This window comes from Pimephales promelas, chromosome 1 (assembly GCF_988280905.1).
Source record: "Pimephales promelas chromosome 1, fPimPro1.hap1.1, whole genome shotgun sequence".
Taxonomy (NCBI): domain Eukaryota; kingdom Metazoa; phylum Chordata; class Actinopteri; order Cypriniformes; family Leuciscidae; genus Pimephales; species Pimephales promelas.
In genome coordinates, this window is record NC_142769.1 from 28,440,369 (window position 1) to 28,458,420 (window position 18,052).

The 18,052-nt window shown below is 38.5% G+C and overlaps 1 protein-coding gene and 1 long non-coding RNA gene across 16 annotated transcripts in view; one reads left to right on the forward strand and one right to left on the reverse strand.

Moving 5' to 3' along the window:
* Positions 1-18,052, reverse strand: part of scrib (scribble planar cell polarity protein) — a 125,218-nt gene that overhangs the window by 35,378 nt on the left and 71,788 nt on the right. The gene's annotated exons all lie outside the window — the stretch shown is intronic.
* LOC148998446 (uncharacterized) lies at positions 14,358-16,174 on the forward strand. The gene is made up of 3 exons (XR_016157505.1): positions 14,358-14,472; positions 15,392-15,459; positions 15,775-16,174. It is a non-coding gene; the product is annotated as an uncharacterized LOC148998446 (long non-coding RNA).

An 18,052-nucleotide genomic window follows, 5' to 3' on the forward strand; every position in this document is an offset into this window, starting at 1 on the left:
AAAAAAAAAACACAAAAAAAAAAAAAAAACACCGGCCCTCATAATTTCACGTATCGCAAATTAGATTGTATCTGTTGCATCCCAAATATTTGTAAAATTCAGTGAGTAATGAGATTATGAAAAAGTAATGAAAGCCACAAGGCCTTGAACTGAAGATTTAGTGCACGCATCTGCCGGTGCGGTAGGAGGCGCTGTAGCCGCTCCCTTCATCTATCTTCACACACCCCCACACATTAATGCTGATCTCATGGACTTTACTTCCAACTCATTGGATTCTGCCCGGTTCGTGGATTGTGTGTGTGAACTGATGTGGCTTTGAGCACTGATCGTTGAGTATGAATTTCTGAAATGCTTGTATATGCTCATTAACAACTTTGAACTGAATCCTATCTATGTGCATGTGTAAATAATGTAAATTCTTGTTGTCTTGTATCACTAAAATATAATCTCTAATGTGGCACGATCGGCAACCTGGTGTCTGTGTTTCATTGAACTTCGCCTTTTCCTCCTTTACCCCAACCTAGTTCTTTTCTGATACTGGTCTACTATTTTTTTTTTCTACCATTGCAGCACTTATGCATGCTACAATAAGGAAATCAAAAATCACAGCGTAGAGGGACAGCTTGTCTGACAGGACGAACCCCATGGGTTTGGACAGCTCATTTGTCCTGTAGACTATGCAAAATATTAGGATCCATAAAAAAGATTAGTACAGTGAAATATTTGGTTATACAGCAACAATCTTTAATGTAAGCCTTGAACATACAGTCAAGACAGTCGTGGTTTGACGTGAAAGTTTTTCGTTCTGGTTTCAAAAACTTCATATTGCTGCTGATTTTTGCAGACAGTTGCGTGCGGCTTTTATTTGCGTAGTAGGCCTATATTTAATCTTTTTAAATTGTCTATTGCTTAGCTGATGCCTTCTTAATTCTAAAATTTGTTTGATTTAATATTATATTGCATATTAATAAATTGCATTATTCATCAAGTAGCAAGCTTTAGAGACCATAAAATCGTAATTTTATGACATTAAGTTTATTCAGAAACAGAAGTAACATGTATTTTACCTTTATTTTTGTCAGCTTTGGAAAATCCGACAGCCTTCTTTCATTTGACAGACGCCACATTTTTAGTTTTAACGAGCTGCAAATGTTTCCATGGCACTTTAATCGGAAGAAAGAAACTCGTGCAGGTTTGCAACAACTTGAGGGTGAGTAAATGATAACATAATTTTAATTTTTGGGTGGAGTATCCCTTTAAAGCCCTTTTCATAACAAAAATTGTTTCCCAATTAGTTTTTCGTGACATTTGAAGTATCCACCTAGAATTCACGTGCGTGAAGTTAAACAAAAAAATTGTCGACATTTGCAAAAAATGATTGATAATTGGCATTTCCATCAGCTATATCAGTAAACATTTTGATGCTCTAAACATTTTAGCAAAAAAAAAAAAAAAATATAGCTGCGAGCAGCGATGGCGGGCCCAAGCCGGTGGCACCGCAACCCCTGGCTCCTTTAGTTACCTAAAGGCACCGGGGTGGCGGTGCCGAAGGCTTTGGCCCTTTCATGATTAAATGTTAAGACGGCTTGCCATAGTCTGTCATTTTGACTAGTCACAATTATGTTACAGATATCTTAAATGATAATACAAACTATCCAAAATGTAATTACGAATAGACAGAAAGACATTGTTGATATCTACAATGTTAATTTCCGGATAGGCAAACTTAGCTTTTAAATGTTAAAAGGGCTTGCCATACACGGACGTAGGCTCAGAGAGAGTCTCACCATATTCAAACCAAAATATCTGACTTCCTCTTGGTCTGAGCTAATGACTATGAATTAGAAAGTTGTCTGGCTTGAGGAGTACAATGTATATAACGATTTTTGTAACTGTAGATAAAAATAACAACCCCACTTTTGTCAAAAGGTGGCGCTATTTAGTCCCTGCACCATGCCCGTTTCTGAAACTTTGCACATGTCTACTGGCTAATAAATGTGATGTGTCTGTTGAGTTTCATGCAATTTCAAGCATGCTAAGAGTCTCAAAAGCATCCTAAAATAATTTCAAAGTTTGAAGCTTTGCCACGGCAACAGTTTAAAAGATATCAAGAATCCATTCCCAGGTCTACATCTACCGTATGTTTACATTATACAGATGAAGTTTTTCATCTGTTTTTCATCATTATACAGATGAAGTTTTTCATTCATATTATTACATGCAAGCGTGTTTGATTTATGGACCAAGTTTTCGGACCCCGTTCCATGGGGCGCTGTCTAGCCCCCCTGCCACGCCTAGGTACCATCTTCAGCCCGGGCCTGATGGCTGTGGGATATGACCTGTGTGCAAAGTTTCAAGAGTTTTCAAACCCGATAAGGGCCTCAAAAGCCATTAAGAGTCTCAAAATCATCAAAAAAAAAGAATTTTAAAGTTTGATGCGTTGCCACGGCAACAGTATCAAAGATATCAAGAATCCATTCACAGGTCTTCATCTGCCATGTATTTACATTATACAGATGAAGTTTGAAGCAAATCGGGTAAAAATAGGAGGTTGATTTCAAAGCATTTTGAAAGTGACACACTTCCTGCTGCCAGTTGGTGGCGCTATAACTTTGACTCGAAATAGTCACATCCATGTGATCGTCCTCTTACAGCGAACACACTGATGAAGTTTCATCAAGATATGTTAATGTATGCTGAAGTTATAACACACTTCCTGTTTCACGTTTCTCGCCATAATTTCGTTTCCTCGCCACGGCCAAACCGTTTGAGATATCAAAAATCCCCTCACAAACTTTCATCCTCAATGTCTTGACTTCCTGCACACCGAGTTTGGTTGTTATTGGTAAACACATGCGTTGTAATTTGATGTATTTCTCCTAGGACAACTATTCAAACAACCCATAATTCTCAACTTCCATTTTAATTGTCGTAAAACTTAGAGCACGAAAGTTGTTTGGCCTGATGTGATATATAATTGTACCGAGTTTCATATTAATTCACGCAAGTGTGTTTGATTTATGGACAAATGTTCGAATCCCAGTCCAGGGGGCGCTGTCGAGCCGCCCTGCCACACCCGATGACCAGCTTCAGCCCGGCCCTGATGGCCATGGGTTCTGACCCGTGTGCAAAGTTTCAAGAGTTTTAGAGGATGTTAAGGCCCCCGAAAATGCCAGAGAAGTCGCACACAGCAAATAAAGGGTTAAAATTAACCTGACAGGTGCCCCTCCTCTCACTCACACAGAGAGACACTGAGAGACTGGCAAAATTCTAAGATTTTCTCTACATTCAAACAAAGATATCTGACTTTCTGTGGGTCCTAGCTAATGAGTGTCAATTAGAAAGTTGTCCGGCTCGAGGAGTACAATATACATACCGATTTTTGTAACTCTAGTTAAAACTAACAACCCCACTTTTGTCAAAAGGTGGTGCTACTGAGCCCTCACCACACCCGTTTCTGAAACTTTGCACATGTCTACTGGCTAATAAATGTGATGTGTCTGTCGAGTTTCATGCGATTTGAAGCATGCTAAGGGTCTCAAAAGCATCCTAAAAGAATGGTAAAGTTTGATGCGTTGCCACGGCAACAGTTTAAAAGATATCAAGAATCCATTCACAGGTCTACATCTGCCGTATATTTACATTATACAGATTAAGTTTGAAGCAAATCGGGTAAAAATAAAAGGGTGATTTCAAAGCATTTTGAAAGTGACACACTTCCTGCTGCCAGTTGGTGGCGCTATAACTTTGACTCACAATAGTCACATCCATGTGATCGTCCTCTTACAGCGAACACACTGCTGAAGTTTCATCAAGATCAGTTAATGTATGCTGAAGTTATAACACACTTCCTGTTTCACGTTTCTCGCCATAATTTCGTTTCCTCGCCACGGCCAAACCGTTCGAGATATCAAAAATCCCCTCGCAAACTTTCATCCTCAATGCCTTGACTTCATGCTGACCGAGTTTCGTGCCGTGTGTTTGAATTCTCTAGGAGGAGTATTGCACATTCCATTGCGAGCGTTTTACAAACAAACCTCAATAGCCGACTTCCTGTTGGGCTGGGGTAAAAAGTAAGAGTGTGAGGTATATATGAACGACGAGATCAACATGTGTACCGAGTTTCATATTATTACATGCAAGCGTGTTTGAGTTATGGACCAAGTGTTCGGACCCCGTTCCAGGGGGCGCTGTCTAGCCCCCCTGCCACACCCAGGTACCATCTTCAGCCCGGCTCTGATGGCTGTGGGATCTGACCTGTGTGCAAAGTTTCAAGAGTTTTCAAACCCGTTAAGGGCCCCAAAAGCCGCTAAGAGTCTCAAAATCATCAAAAAAAAAGAATTTTAAAGTTTGATGCGTTGCCACGGCAACAGTATCAAAGATATCAAGAATCCATTTACAGGTCTTCATCTGCTATGTATTTACATTATACAGATTAAGTTTGAAGCAAATCGGGTAAAAATAAGAGGGTGATTTCAAAGCATTTTGAAAGTGACACACTTCCTGCTGCCAGTTGGTGGCGCTATAACTTTGACTCACAATATTCACATCCATGTGATCGTCCTCTTACAGCAAACAAACTGCTGAAGTTTCATCAAGATCAGTTAATGTATGCTGAAGTTCTGACACACTTCCTGTTTCACGTTTCTCGCCATAAGTTCGTTTCCTCGCCACGGCCAAACCGTTCGAGATATCAAAAATCCCCTCGCAAACTTTCATCCTCAATGCCTTGACTTCATGCTGACCGAGTTTCGTGCCGTGTGTTTGAATTCTCTAGGAGGAGTACTTCAAATTCCATTGCGAGTGTTTTATGAACAACCCTAAATAACCGACTTCCTGTTGGGCTGGGGTAAAAAGTAATAGTTTGAGGTATATATGAACGATGAGATCAACATGTGTACCGAGTTTCATATTATTACATGCAAGCGTGTTTGAGTTATGGACCAAGTTTTCGGACCCCGTTCCGGGGGGCGCTGTCTAGCCCCCCTGCCACGCCCGGGTACCATCTTCAGCCCTGCCCTGATGGCCGCGGATTCTGACCCGTGTGCAAAGTTTCAAGAGTTTTTGAGCATGTTAAGGGCCCCAAAAGTGCCCAAATAGTCGTATAAATAATAATAATAAATATAGCTGCGAGCAGCGATGGCGGGCCCAAGCCGGTGGCACCGCAACCCCGGTTCCTTTAGTTACCTAAAGGCACCCGGGTGGCGGTGCCGAAGGCTTTGGCCCTTTCATGATTAAATGTTAAAACGGCTTGCCATACTCTGTCATTTCGACTAGTCACAATTATGTTACAGATGTCTTAAATGATAATACAAACTATCCAAAATGTAATTACGAATAGACAGAAAGACGTTGTTGATATCTACAATGTTAATTCCGGACAGGCAAACTTAGCTTTTAAATGTTAAAAGGGCTTGCCATACAGGGACGTAGGCTCAGAGAGAGGCTCACCATATTCAAACCAAAATATCTGACTTCCTCTTGGTCCGAGCTAATGACTATGTATTAGAAAGTTGTCCGGCTTGAGGAGTACAATGTATATACCGATTTTTGTAACTGTAGATAAAACTAACAACCCCACTTTTGTCAAAAGGTGGCGCTATTTAGTCCTTGCACATTGCCCGTTTCTGAAACTTTGCACGTCTACTGGCTAATAAATGTGATGTATCTGTTGAGTTTCAAGCAATTTCAATTTCAATTTGACTGTTGAAAAGAAGTGCGCCGATTAGATACTCAGGATCGGTATCGGCTCTGACACTGCCATCTTTGACGAGGCTGATTCAAATTCTATATTGTGCATATACTATTCTGTTAGGCACAAAGGCACAAAAACTTTCTAAAGTACCATAAAGTTTTTGTGTACTGTATTATTAGTGTTCTGAAGCTATTATGTGATATAGAAATTAATATTTAAGTCATTAAATTCAAGAACACAAACTTTTCCCTCTCTGCGCCTGTCAGTCATTCTCCATTCAGCATTCAAACAGCACGTCACATTCGGTTACAGTCAATGATGAAACGATCTTCAATGATTCAATGTTAATCCTATTATACTGGATCTTTAAGATAAAGGTCTAAAGGTCTATATTTTCGAATGAAGAAACTTTTTCTTGCTGGACTTTATTGCTGTAACTTAATCGTGTTACTTTCTACCGGGTGTCGGACGCTGTCGGTTAGATCACAACACTAGAGTCAGAGCACTATAATTGTTCTTCACGCACACAGTAACTGAAATTTAAAACCTTTAAAAGAAAAGGCTCAATAAACTATTGCATAGATAGATAATGTATAATACACTGTTCATAAATATGTATTTCCTTTGTGCTTTGAACTTTTCAATACGGACTCAATGCGCTGTAACTTCATGTGGCTTCAAGCACATCATTCTCCGCTCGGGATGCACATAAGTGCTTTGTGCTGCACCGTATTGGAGCCGTAATATCATAATGCAGTGACGTAATGACAGATTATTAATTGCCTTTCAATTATATGTTGCTTTATAGCAGCCATGGCTATATTTTTTTTTAATGATTTTTGTTATCTTGTTTTTCATGAATGTATTTTTCAAAAATAAGAGCAATGTGTATTATCTATTATTAATATGGTTTATAATAGCATTTTTGTCATAGATTATGACAAAGTAATCATATGATCCACCAGCGAGGAACCAGCAGAACAGAGTGAACATTCTTTCTGTTTAGTTCAATCCTACTTAATAGGAATTTATTTAAAATGCTCGCTCTACTCCACACCATTAATGTCTTGTGCGGACATCCGTATTTTGACTTTCGGTTTTAAGTAAGCGATTTAAAAGCTCCCAAGTCCCAGCGGAGTCACACGTTGATTAACCGGTGGGAATATACACAATAGGCCTACCTGATATTGAACACAAGAGGGCAGTATAGCACTACGTATGACTCAGATTATTATTTTTTTATGAATTTTACAACAATTCTGGCTGTTTTTGAACGTAAACACAATTCTTAAATGAAAAAAAAGGAAAAATTGGGGAAGTTATAATATTTGTATAATTTAATTTAGAAACAAATGATGTATAATTACATTTTTAGAAGATATGAGGCTTTTAGTGTTTACTTTTTTGACATTACTTTAATCTTTTGCCATAGTTGCACAAGTCTATTGGCTAATAAATGTGATGTATCTGTTGAGTTTCAAGCAATTTCAAGCAAGCTAAGAGTCCCAAAAGCATCAAAAAATAATGTTAAAGTTTGTTTCGTTGCCACGGCATTTTGAAAGTGACACACTTCCTGCTGCCAGTTGGTGGCGCTATAACTTTGACTCACAATAGTCACATCCATGTGATCGGTCTCTTACAGCGAAAACACTGCTGAAGTTTCGTCAAGATCAGTTAATGTATGCTGAAGTTATAACACACATCCTGTTCCATGTTTCTCGCCATAATTTCGTTTCCTCGCCACGGCCAAACCGTTCGAGATATCAAAAATCCCGTGGCACTTTTTCATCCTTAATGTCTTGACTTCACGCTGATCGAGTTTCGTCGAATTTGGTTCAGTGCTCTAGGAGCAATAATTTAAATTACATTGCATGTGTTTTAAACACAACCCTAAATAGCCAACTTCCTGTTGGGCTGGGGTAAAAAGTAAGAGTGTGAAGTATATATGAAACGATGAGATCTATATGTGTACCAAGTTTCATATTATTACATGCAAGTGTGTTTGATTTATGGACCAAATTTTCAGACCAAGTTTATTGACCAAGTTAATCTGATTAATAAACTAATTATATAAAACTATTGTCAATTCACTACAATTAAACTAGTTATATGCCTTTACTTATAAAAAATAAAAATAAAAACTTATTTAAAAAATACCAGGCTTGAGAAATGTATTTTCTTTATGCAGGTCATACACACAGCAGTGAAATGGTTAAGCCCCCTCCCCCTGCACACACACACACACACACACAGACAGCCAGCCAGCCAGCCAAAGGCTCAGAGTGGCCATATTCAAACAAAAATATCTGAGTTTCTGTGGGTCCTAGCTAATAAGTGTCAATTAGAAAGTTGTCCGGCTCGATGAGTACAATATACATACCAATTTTTGTAACTCTAGTTAAAACTAACCACCCCACTTTTGTCAAAAGGTGGCGCTACTGAGCCCTCACCACGCCCGTTTCTGCAACTTTGCACATGTCTACTGGCTAATAAATGTGATGTGTCTGTCGAGTTTCATGCAATTTGAAGCATGCTAAGGGTCTCAAAAGCATCCTAAAAGCATCCTAAAAGAAGGGCAAAGTTTGATGCGTCGCCACGGCAACAGTTTCAAAGATATCAAGAATCCATTCACAGGTCTACATCTGCCGTATGTTTACATTATACAGATGAAGTTTGAAGCAAATCGGGTAAAAATAAAAGGGTGATTTCAAAGCATTTTGAAAATGACACACTTCCTGCTGCCAGTTGGTGGCGCTATAACTTTTACTCACAATAGTCACATCCATGTGATCGTCCTCTTACAGCGAGCACACTGCTGAAGTTTCATCAAGATCAGTTAATGTATGCTGAAGTTATAACACACTTCCTGTTTCACGTTTCTCGCCATGATTTCGTTTCCTCGCCACGGACAAACCGTTCGAGATATCAAAAATCCCCTCGCAAACTTTCATCCTCAATGCCTTGACTTCATGCTGACCGAGTTTCGTCGAATGTGGATCAAAGCTCTAGGAGGAGTATTTCAAATACCATTGCGAGCGTTTTACAAACAAACCTCAATAGCCGACTTCCTGTTGGGCTGGGGTAAAAAGTAAGAGCGCGAGGTATAGATGAAACGATGAGATCAACATGTGTACCGAGTTTCATATTATTACATGCAAGCGTGTTTGAGTTATGGACCGAGTGTTCGGACCCCGTTCCAGGGGGCGCTGACGAGCCCCCCTGCCACGCCCAGGTACCAGCTTCAGCCCGGCTCTGATGGCCGCGGGTTCTGACCCGTGTGCAAAGTTTCAAGAGTTTTCGAGCACGTTAAGGGCCCCAAAAGTGCCCAAAAGGTAGTAAAATAATAATTAATATAGCTGCGAGCAGCGATTGCGGGCCCAAGCCGGTGGCAACGCAACCCCGGTGCCTTTAGTTACCTAAACCCCACTTTTGTCAAACCCCGAGTTGCTTCAAACGGCACTGGGGTGGCGGTACCGCCAGCTTTGGCCCTTCATCGCTGCTCGCAGCTATATATATATATAAAGCCGGTGGCACCGCCACCTTGGTGCCTTTAGGGTTATTCTGCATGACGTGCAAAAATGTAGCTCCCGCTTTGACTGAGAATGAGGTTAGTGTTTTAAAATTTTTAGGAAAACAAATACATTGAAATATAGCACATGAATTTTAAACTCTTTCAGCTTCAATTACAAATACAATCTTACTTTTATTTAAAGAAAACTATACATTTAAAAGATGGGGGTTATATGCATATTTTGTCATTTAAAAAATACAAAATTGTTGTGCTAACAGACAAGGACTTAGAGACAAGGACTTGCAGGAAAAATCACAGCCAACCACACACACACACACACACATATAAACACAGACAACAGCCCTCCCCTCCCCACACACGCACACGCACACACACACACACACACACACACACACAAAGACACCAGCAACCCCCCCCCCCCCACACACACAGACACTGATAGAGACAAGATACACATCCAAAACTACAATATCTGACTTTCTTTTGGTCTGAGCTTCTTACTGTTAAATAGAAAGTTGATCGGCTTGACAAGAACAATATACGTGGCAAGTTTTGTAACTGTAGGTAAAACGAGCAAAGTTATAACACATTTTATGTGTCCTTTTTCAGTCATAAAATTCATTTCCTCGCCACGGCCAAACCGTTCGAGAAATCAAACATCCGTCCGGAATTGAGCATCCTCAATGTCTTGACTTCATGCACACCGAGTATGGTGGTGATTGGTAAACACATGCGTTGTAATTTGATGTATTTCTCCTAGGAGATTTATTCAAACAACACATAATTCCCAACTTCCATTTGAACTGTCTTAAAACTTAGAGCAGAGATGGGCGCAGGTCACGCAAGTCTCAAGTAAGTCTGAAGTCTTAACCGTCAAGTCTCAAGTAAGTCCCAAGTATTTTTTTGGGGGGGGGCAAGTCAAGTCAAGTCAAGTCACAGGCTATGTCAAGTCAAGTCAAGTCTTGTAGTAGGTTAAGTCAAGTGCAAGTCAAGTCACCTTATTATTTTAATTTTACATGCAGAATCTGATCTTAATAAAATGAAAAGACAAGATAAGTATTTGCCAGTAAATTACAATAATTTGCATTGTAAATACTCATGTTCAGTAAAATACACCATGGAATCAAACAAAATTGTAACTTCATAAAATTATTTATTTTTCACTTCTGCCAACAGTGTGTTTGAAATGTTTTAAATTTTCAACATTGAGTCCATAAAACAAATAACAGCTTAACATCCTACAGACTCTCTGAACACCTTCCTCTCTCTCAAACACAGTTTACAAACAATATTAAACTTTGTTACATTTCTCTCTCTCTCTCTCTCTCTCTCTCTCTCTCTCTCTCTCTCTCTCTCTCTCTCTCTCTCTCTCTCTCTCTCTCTCTCTCACACACAGTGGCGGTTCTAGACCATTTCAACTGGGGGGGCCAAGCTGGGGCCAGTTGTACTGTTAGAGGGGCCAGTTACATTTAGACCTTATCATTTTCTGCACTGCACTGAAGGCATAAATAAGCAAAATACCATGTTTATAATTATCCAACAATTTGCATTTCCATTATATTTTTACATTTGCATTACATATATCAGTCTGTATTTGAATTTCCATTTTATTTTTTTACATTGAATATACAGTATGTATATATATATATCATTTTTACAAATTAATCTACGATTTTTGTGGTTTTTTTTTTTTTTTTTTGCAAAAAGATCAGCAAATTATCCTCTAAACTGGCCTTTTTAGGGGGCTTTCCTCTCAGGGTGAATGAGCTTTTTTATAATTGTTTTTTTCCTGACATCTTTGAAAGACAGAAGCAATAATTAATGCATCCTTGGCCAGGATATAATTATAAAATATGACATGATTTTAAAAGTGACCTATAAAATCGACTATGCAATACACTTTAATTTATCTAGTGCTAATACAATTATTAAGCCTATTTGGAGAGAGAGATGTTTTAAAATCGACTATGCATTACACTTTAATTTATCTAGTGCTAATAAAATTATTAAGCCTATTTGGAGAGAGAGATGTTTATAATGTGACAATATGTCAGTCATCGTGATTCGTGTAATAAGATGACTAGGCCTAGACTACTTGTTCTGAGCAGGTGTTGTCAGTGAACAGGCTGTAAAACTGTTGTCTAAGTTACAGACTGATACTAATTAAATGGGAAACGAATCGATTACCTAACGTAACCTCGGTTCTCTCTAGATGAGGGAACGAGCATTGCGTAAGCTAGCTTACGCTGCGGGAAAGATTCATCTTACATCAGTCAAGTTGTCATAGTTTTTGTCAAACAAGTTGTGAATTTGTTGTAACATTAAAACAGGAGATCATGACTTACTCCGTGCTCCAAGTGATGTTCGGAGCTCCAGTGATTAGTTTCATCTGTGGGACGGGTGAAGAAACTTTCGGAAGATGTTGTAACAGAATCATATGAACAATTCCAGGATATGCTTTTTTTCATTGGTTGTTGCGTTAAATTTTACCCAGATACAATAGTGCCCTTTTCTGATTGGCTATTAAGTAGCTCTTCTCTTTTTTTGATTGGCTGATGCGTAGCAGGGTCGACTGCTGAACTCCAGGCGAGACGCGCTTGATTCTCACGTGAGAGCGGCGCGGCCAGAGAAATTGCGTATATTAAATATATTATTAATAGTTTTTCCGCATGAGAAATACAATGTGTGACGGGAGTGTGAGACAAAAGACTGAAACGAGTGACTGTCATGCTCAATGCGTGACACACTATAAAAAAAATATTTCACACTGACTCCACATTTAGGGGGGCCACAAGGGGGTCCAAGCTTGTTGTCGCAGGGGCACTGGCCCCCCCAGGCCCCCGCCTAGAACCGCCACTGCTCACACACACACACACACACACACACACACACTTTCTCTCTCTCTCAATAAGCAAAAACATGACTGCTAAAGGTTGTATCAGCGATGGCGGGGTAACATCACTTAACATCACGAGTGATATTCCCTTAGGCCACGCCCCCTTGTCTCCCCAAAGTATTATAAGCAATCATGCGCATCCCGTGTGCAGAATGATGCACTTGAAGCAACACCAAGTCACAGCACGCAACGCTTCACATTGAAAAGAACATAGCGAAGGGATGGTATCTATAATCTATGCTTAGTAGGGCTGCACGATTTGGGAAAATGTCATATTGCCATTATTGAGCCAATATTGCAATTGCGATTTGCGACTCCGATATAATAAAATGGTTTCATGAGTCCAACTTGCTTGGTTCTAAAGTAAAATGCACAGATTAATGTTTATTTCTCAACTCAAACTAAAAACAACAACAACAATAAATGATTGATAACACCTATAATGATCAATAAACCATCAACCAAACCAACATTACAGTGATTCCATCAATTGAAAGCCATCAACTTTTTAAAAAATTATTAGGCTTAAAAAAATATATAACAGCTTTAAAATTAAGTGAACTTCAAACAATCCCCACATAAACCCATAATAAAAAACATATTTACCTGTGCCCTTCCTGTCTTAACAGGTACAGAAATTGAATAAAGTTATCAAACAGTCTGCGCTGCCTGAATCATAAATTATATATATATAATAATCCTTATTAAAGCTACAAAAGTTCTTTACTCAAGATCAGTGAGTAATTTTCTAATTTCCCTTTGTTCTTTTAACTTTACTGAAAGAACGCTTTATTCGCTGCTGGCTCTTTAAGAGCACCCGTTGCCGAGACGCGGATCTCACACGCGCCTCATAGCACAACTCTTTTCATCCATAGACTTTTCTTATGTTATGAAGATACTAGACAAAACCACATTTTGGCATAATTGTGTGTGCTATTGTTCGTTCAAGCTCGAAAGAGAACTGTTTATTCTGGGCTGGCACACGGTCAGTGCATGCGCATTATGCGTATCATCTAATCTAGGGCACTCACAGGCAGCTTTTCACTTCTTGTCGTGCAAAATGCGAAAAGGCATTTGAACCAATAAGAGGGGGATCTTGTAACACTAGTCAAAGGATGACAAAAAAGAAGAGATGCTGCGCTAATAGCCCTACTTTGTTTATTTCATATAAAATCGCGGCATTTTGCGTTATATAATTGCATAGGTTTGAGATTGCTATTACGACTGCGATATAATTAATCGTGCAGCACTAATGCTTAGTGTATTCTAAAGGGCAATAAACTCCACTCCAGCAAGATAGTCATTTTATGCAAATCAGAGACCTTTATGCCTTATCTACAAATAAAGTATAATATTGGGAACATTGATCTTGAAGAGAGTGTCGTCGTGTTACTGTCGCAACCGAACGCGACGCGCTGTGTGAATGCTGATGCATGGAGAATGACTGAGGCGAGATGACTTTCCGTTAACTTTAACTTAGAGACTAAAATATTAATTTTACCACACATTAAGCTATTGAATGACTTTAGAAGTCTTGGAATATAGTGTGAAAACTTGATTGTGCTTTACAGTTTTTTATGCCTTTAGTGGGGCTTAATAACACAATATGCAGAATGTCGGACGTCACTTATAGGCTAAACCAGGGGTTCTCAAACATTTTGGTGCCAGGGACCCCTTTCAGGGGAAAAAGATTTCCAAGGACCCCCCTTATATTTATAACCGTTATTAAGCACAAAGTTAATGTCTGAGCGGCTAATGAAATATTCTTGCACAAAATGAATGGTCTCCACCCAGGGTACTATGCAGGAATTTCTAAATAGCCTACTGAGGTCCCAAAAGTGATCTTACTAGGAATCACTTAGGATCCCTCACTTAGGAATTTTTGATGTTCTTGATCTACATGTGCATTTTAATGTGTTTTTAAGGCCCCACAATTGGATATAGATTTAGAAGCATGTCAGTGGGCAGTGGCATACTTTTTTTTTTGTCAAGATGTCACGAAACACAATCACATATTCCAAACAGGAATGGCCTTAAAGGAGAAATGTTTCAATGATTAGGCCTATTCTGCACACACTCTAAAAAATGCTGGGTTATTTTATCAACCCAACCGCTGGGTTATGAAATGTTTGACCCATTATGGGTTATTTATATGGATTTTGACTCAACACATGAGTTGGAAAAAATAACCCATCTACCCAACATACACCGTTGACCCAGCACGTGGGTTGTTTGTGCTTCGAACGTCATCATCATCACAAGAAGAGTCCACCATACCCGGATCCACCACACACCGAGCGATCTTCAAAGAGAACTTCACTTTTCATCGAGCGAGGGAAATAAACTAAGGTAGAGTACTCTACATGTCATTTCTAATATATAAGACATATATTTTAACAACTAAGTTATAAGCTGGGTTGGTCGGAAGAGGGTGAGGCAAAGATGACACGTATTGATGCAATGGCCGTGAAGTGTTTATTTATAGAAATTGCGGTAAACGGTCTAACTTAGTGTCCGGAATACAGTGAGTCTACTTTAACGTTACCTTTCTAAAGTAATATCTTTATATTGTCGAGGCTAGTTGGTTGGTTTGTCTGGCTTGTTTGGCTAGCTTTAGCCATTATCATTGAAGCACTGGCTATTTTGAGCGCGCTAATTTTTCCCTGGAGCATTTAATGTGAACACAGTGTTAGACTGATTAAAGTATGTATAAACAGTGAGATAACCTGATATGCCAGACTAAATGCATGTATGTGCATTTATTTAAGTAATATGGTAACCCGCGATAGATAAGAAAACATTTCTTATATAAAATGGCGGCCTGGCTAGCAGGCTAACTTACATTATTTTAAGTTAACCGGATATAAATGAGCGCGCTTTTTGCCCTCAAATCTTTTAATGTGAAATGCGAAGGTATAACACAGTGTAAGACTTATTAAAGTATGTAAAAACAGTGAGATAACCTGATATGCCAGACTAAATGCATGCATGCATTTATTTAAGTAATATGGTGACCCGCGATAGATAACACAGTGTTAGACTTATTAAAGTATGTAAAAACATTGAAGTAACATAAAATGTCTGAATGTAAAATACATGTAATTTGAATTGTAGGCTATAGGGAGAGAGGGTCTCTCTATATTGGCTGTTATCTTCACATTGGATTACATTTTGCTGCTAGTCTGCATTGCATTTGCATGGTGACATCTGAATAGTTAATACAATAGTAATTGTATATTTCCTTAACCTCATTTTGTGTTTGTTTCAGATCAATGGTCAGCTTTGTCATTGACACAACAGAGTGGCAGCTGACAGACCTTGTTGAAAGATTTCAAGGTAAGAAATATTTGTTTTCACATCCACAGCATATAAAGTCTGCATCGCTACTCAAGCCCTTTTCAGACATTAATTCTTATGAAATATAATTTTCTCTTTTTTTTTCAATAGCTTCCATGTAATGTGTCAAAGTGACTCCAATAGATGAATAGGGCACATGTCTTTTGTAGACTTTCAGTGATTTATTCTATTTTGTAATAACAAATGATGGAATATGCATGTTTATCTTCCATTTAATTACCTATATATTTTAGTTTTGTACTCCTCAGTTGTAAAAACAGATTTCTTTGTGTTTTGTATTTTTTTGTCTTTTAGAGGAGGGGACTGATGAGGAGAGTTTTCTTCTTTTAGATGAGGCTACCATCAACAGTTGATCCCAAGAGCTGGCCCTGGGCTGAAGTTCTTCAAAAAATTAGAGGACTTGTAAGATCAACATTAGAGGCACACACAGTTATTATTTCTAAATATTAAAAGGAATAGTTTACTTTGAAATTAATTTTCGATATGTTTTAGCTTACCTCAAGGGCATGTAGATGTAGGTGTCTTTGTTTCCACAGTATATTCAATTTTGTTTTGTTTTTTCGGTTAAACCGTTGTTGTCTATCAGTCATACACTGGAGGTTTAGGGGGTCCTCCCTCGGTTCACCTCAAAGAGCATGCACAGAGAAGTCAAAATTAAACATGATTTAATGACTCGTAAATGTAAGTACACATCGATGGCCTAAGACAATAAACGAGCGGTTTGTGTGAAAAACCGAACAGTATTTATATAGTTTTTTACCTCGTGTAACTGATCTGATGGCAGAGGCGTTTCAGTCTGTGTATGCGCCGGAAGTGATCACTTGCGTCTGTACGTCACTCATTGTTTACACAGAGTTTTGGAAGTTTTACCTTTCACTGTGAAGATCTAAACATATTTATATATACAGGAAATCGCCATGGAAGAAGATTTCGATATATCTAAATGTTTAGTGAAAGGTTAAACTCCCGAAATCTCTCTGTAAACAATGAGTGATGTATACGCGCAAGCGATCACTTCTGGCGCATGCACAGACTGAAGCGCCCCTGCCGTCAGATCAGTTGCCAATGGCTGAGTTACACGAGGTAAAAACGATATAAATACTGTTCGTTTTCTCACACAAACCGCTCGTTTCGTGCCTTAGGCCATCACTGTGTACTTACATTTACGAGTCATTCAATCATGTTTAATTTGGACTTCTCTGTGCATGCTCTTTGACATTAACCGGGGGAGGACCCCCTAAACCTCCATTATATGACTGATTGACAACAATGGTTTGACCGAAAGATATCAAAATTGAAAATACTGTGGAAACAAAGACACCTACATCTTGGATGCCCTTGAGGTAAGATAAAACATATCAAAAATTAAATTCAAAGTGAACTATCCCTTTAATAGTTTCTTTGGGAAGATACCAGAATACTAGCTAATGGCTCCCGTTGACTGTTGGCCTGTTAAATGTTCAGCCAGTTCATTCATAATTGAATGTTTTCCTACTTCAGTGATATTAACTGCAGTTCCACTAATATTGTTGATATTAAAGTAATAAAATAATTTTTCAAAGATTCCATTGTTGTTTTGTTTTTGTATTGTTTAAGTGTTTATTGCATAATCTATGCATACATCTAGCATGTATTCTGTTCTAGGTTTGTAGTGTAACAGTTTTATAGTTATGAGTAGTCTATTGCCTTTTTTTTTTTAATTGTACTGTAATGTGCTAGAATTAGTCTGGCATATGGGTTAATTTGACCCAGCATTTGGGTACACTATATAACAAATATGTAGTTGAATCAACCCAGAATTGTAATTAATTTGACCCAGCATTTGGGTACGCTATATAACAAATTTGTAGTTAAATCAACCCAGAATTTTATTTAATTTGACCCAGCATTTGAGTAGAAATGAACAACTCATCTGTTGGGTTAAAAATGACCGACCCATCTTGCTGGGTCAAATTAACTACTGCTGGGCTGGTGCAATATTGATCCAGCAGTTGGGTTATACAACAAACCAAGTTGGGTTATTTTTAACCCATCATTTTTTAGAGTGCACAAATAAAGCCTATAAATACAATGATAATGGCATTATGTTTAAAAGGTGCGTGCGTTGTTAATTTGAGCTACTGCAATTAGCTAAAAAAAAACATATAGTATATGTTAAATATATGAATCCATAATATTAATCTCATGGGCACAGTATGTTTCTCTTGACCTGCGTTTTCCTTGTTAAACTTGAGCTTGATTAATACTTTGCAAACTGATTGTTTCGGTCGTTTTTTAAAACTTTTATCTAAAACAGCTGTTTAGTTTATGTTAATGTAGGCCTACATTTTATCCCGTACTTTATGACCGTTGACTGATACGTCGTGCGGGGAACTTTGAGTTCACTCCGACTCAAACATTTTGACATTGAGATGTCGTTGTTAGTCTGCTGAAGCACCTCAGACGAGAAGGTCAGTTATCATCGCGATGTGCATCCTTGCAACCTCAATTGTGGGTACGGCCCTGTCATTATGCACTTTTATTTTGATAATGATCAGACTTCTAATGTCAAATCTACAGTAGCAGTGCTAGA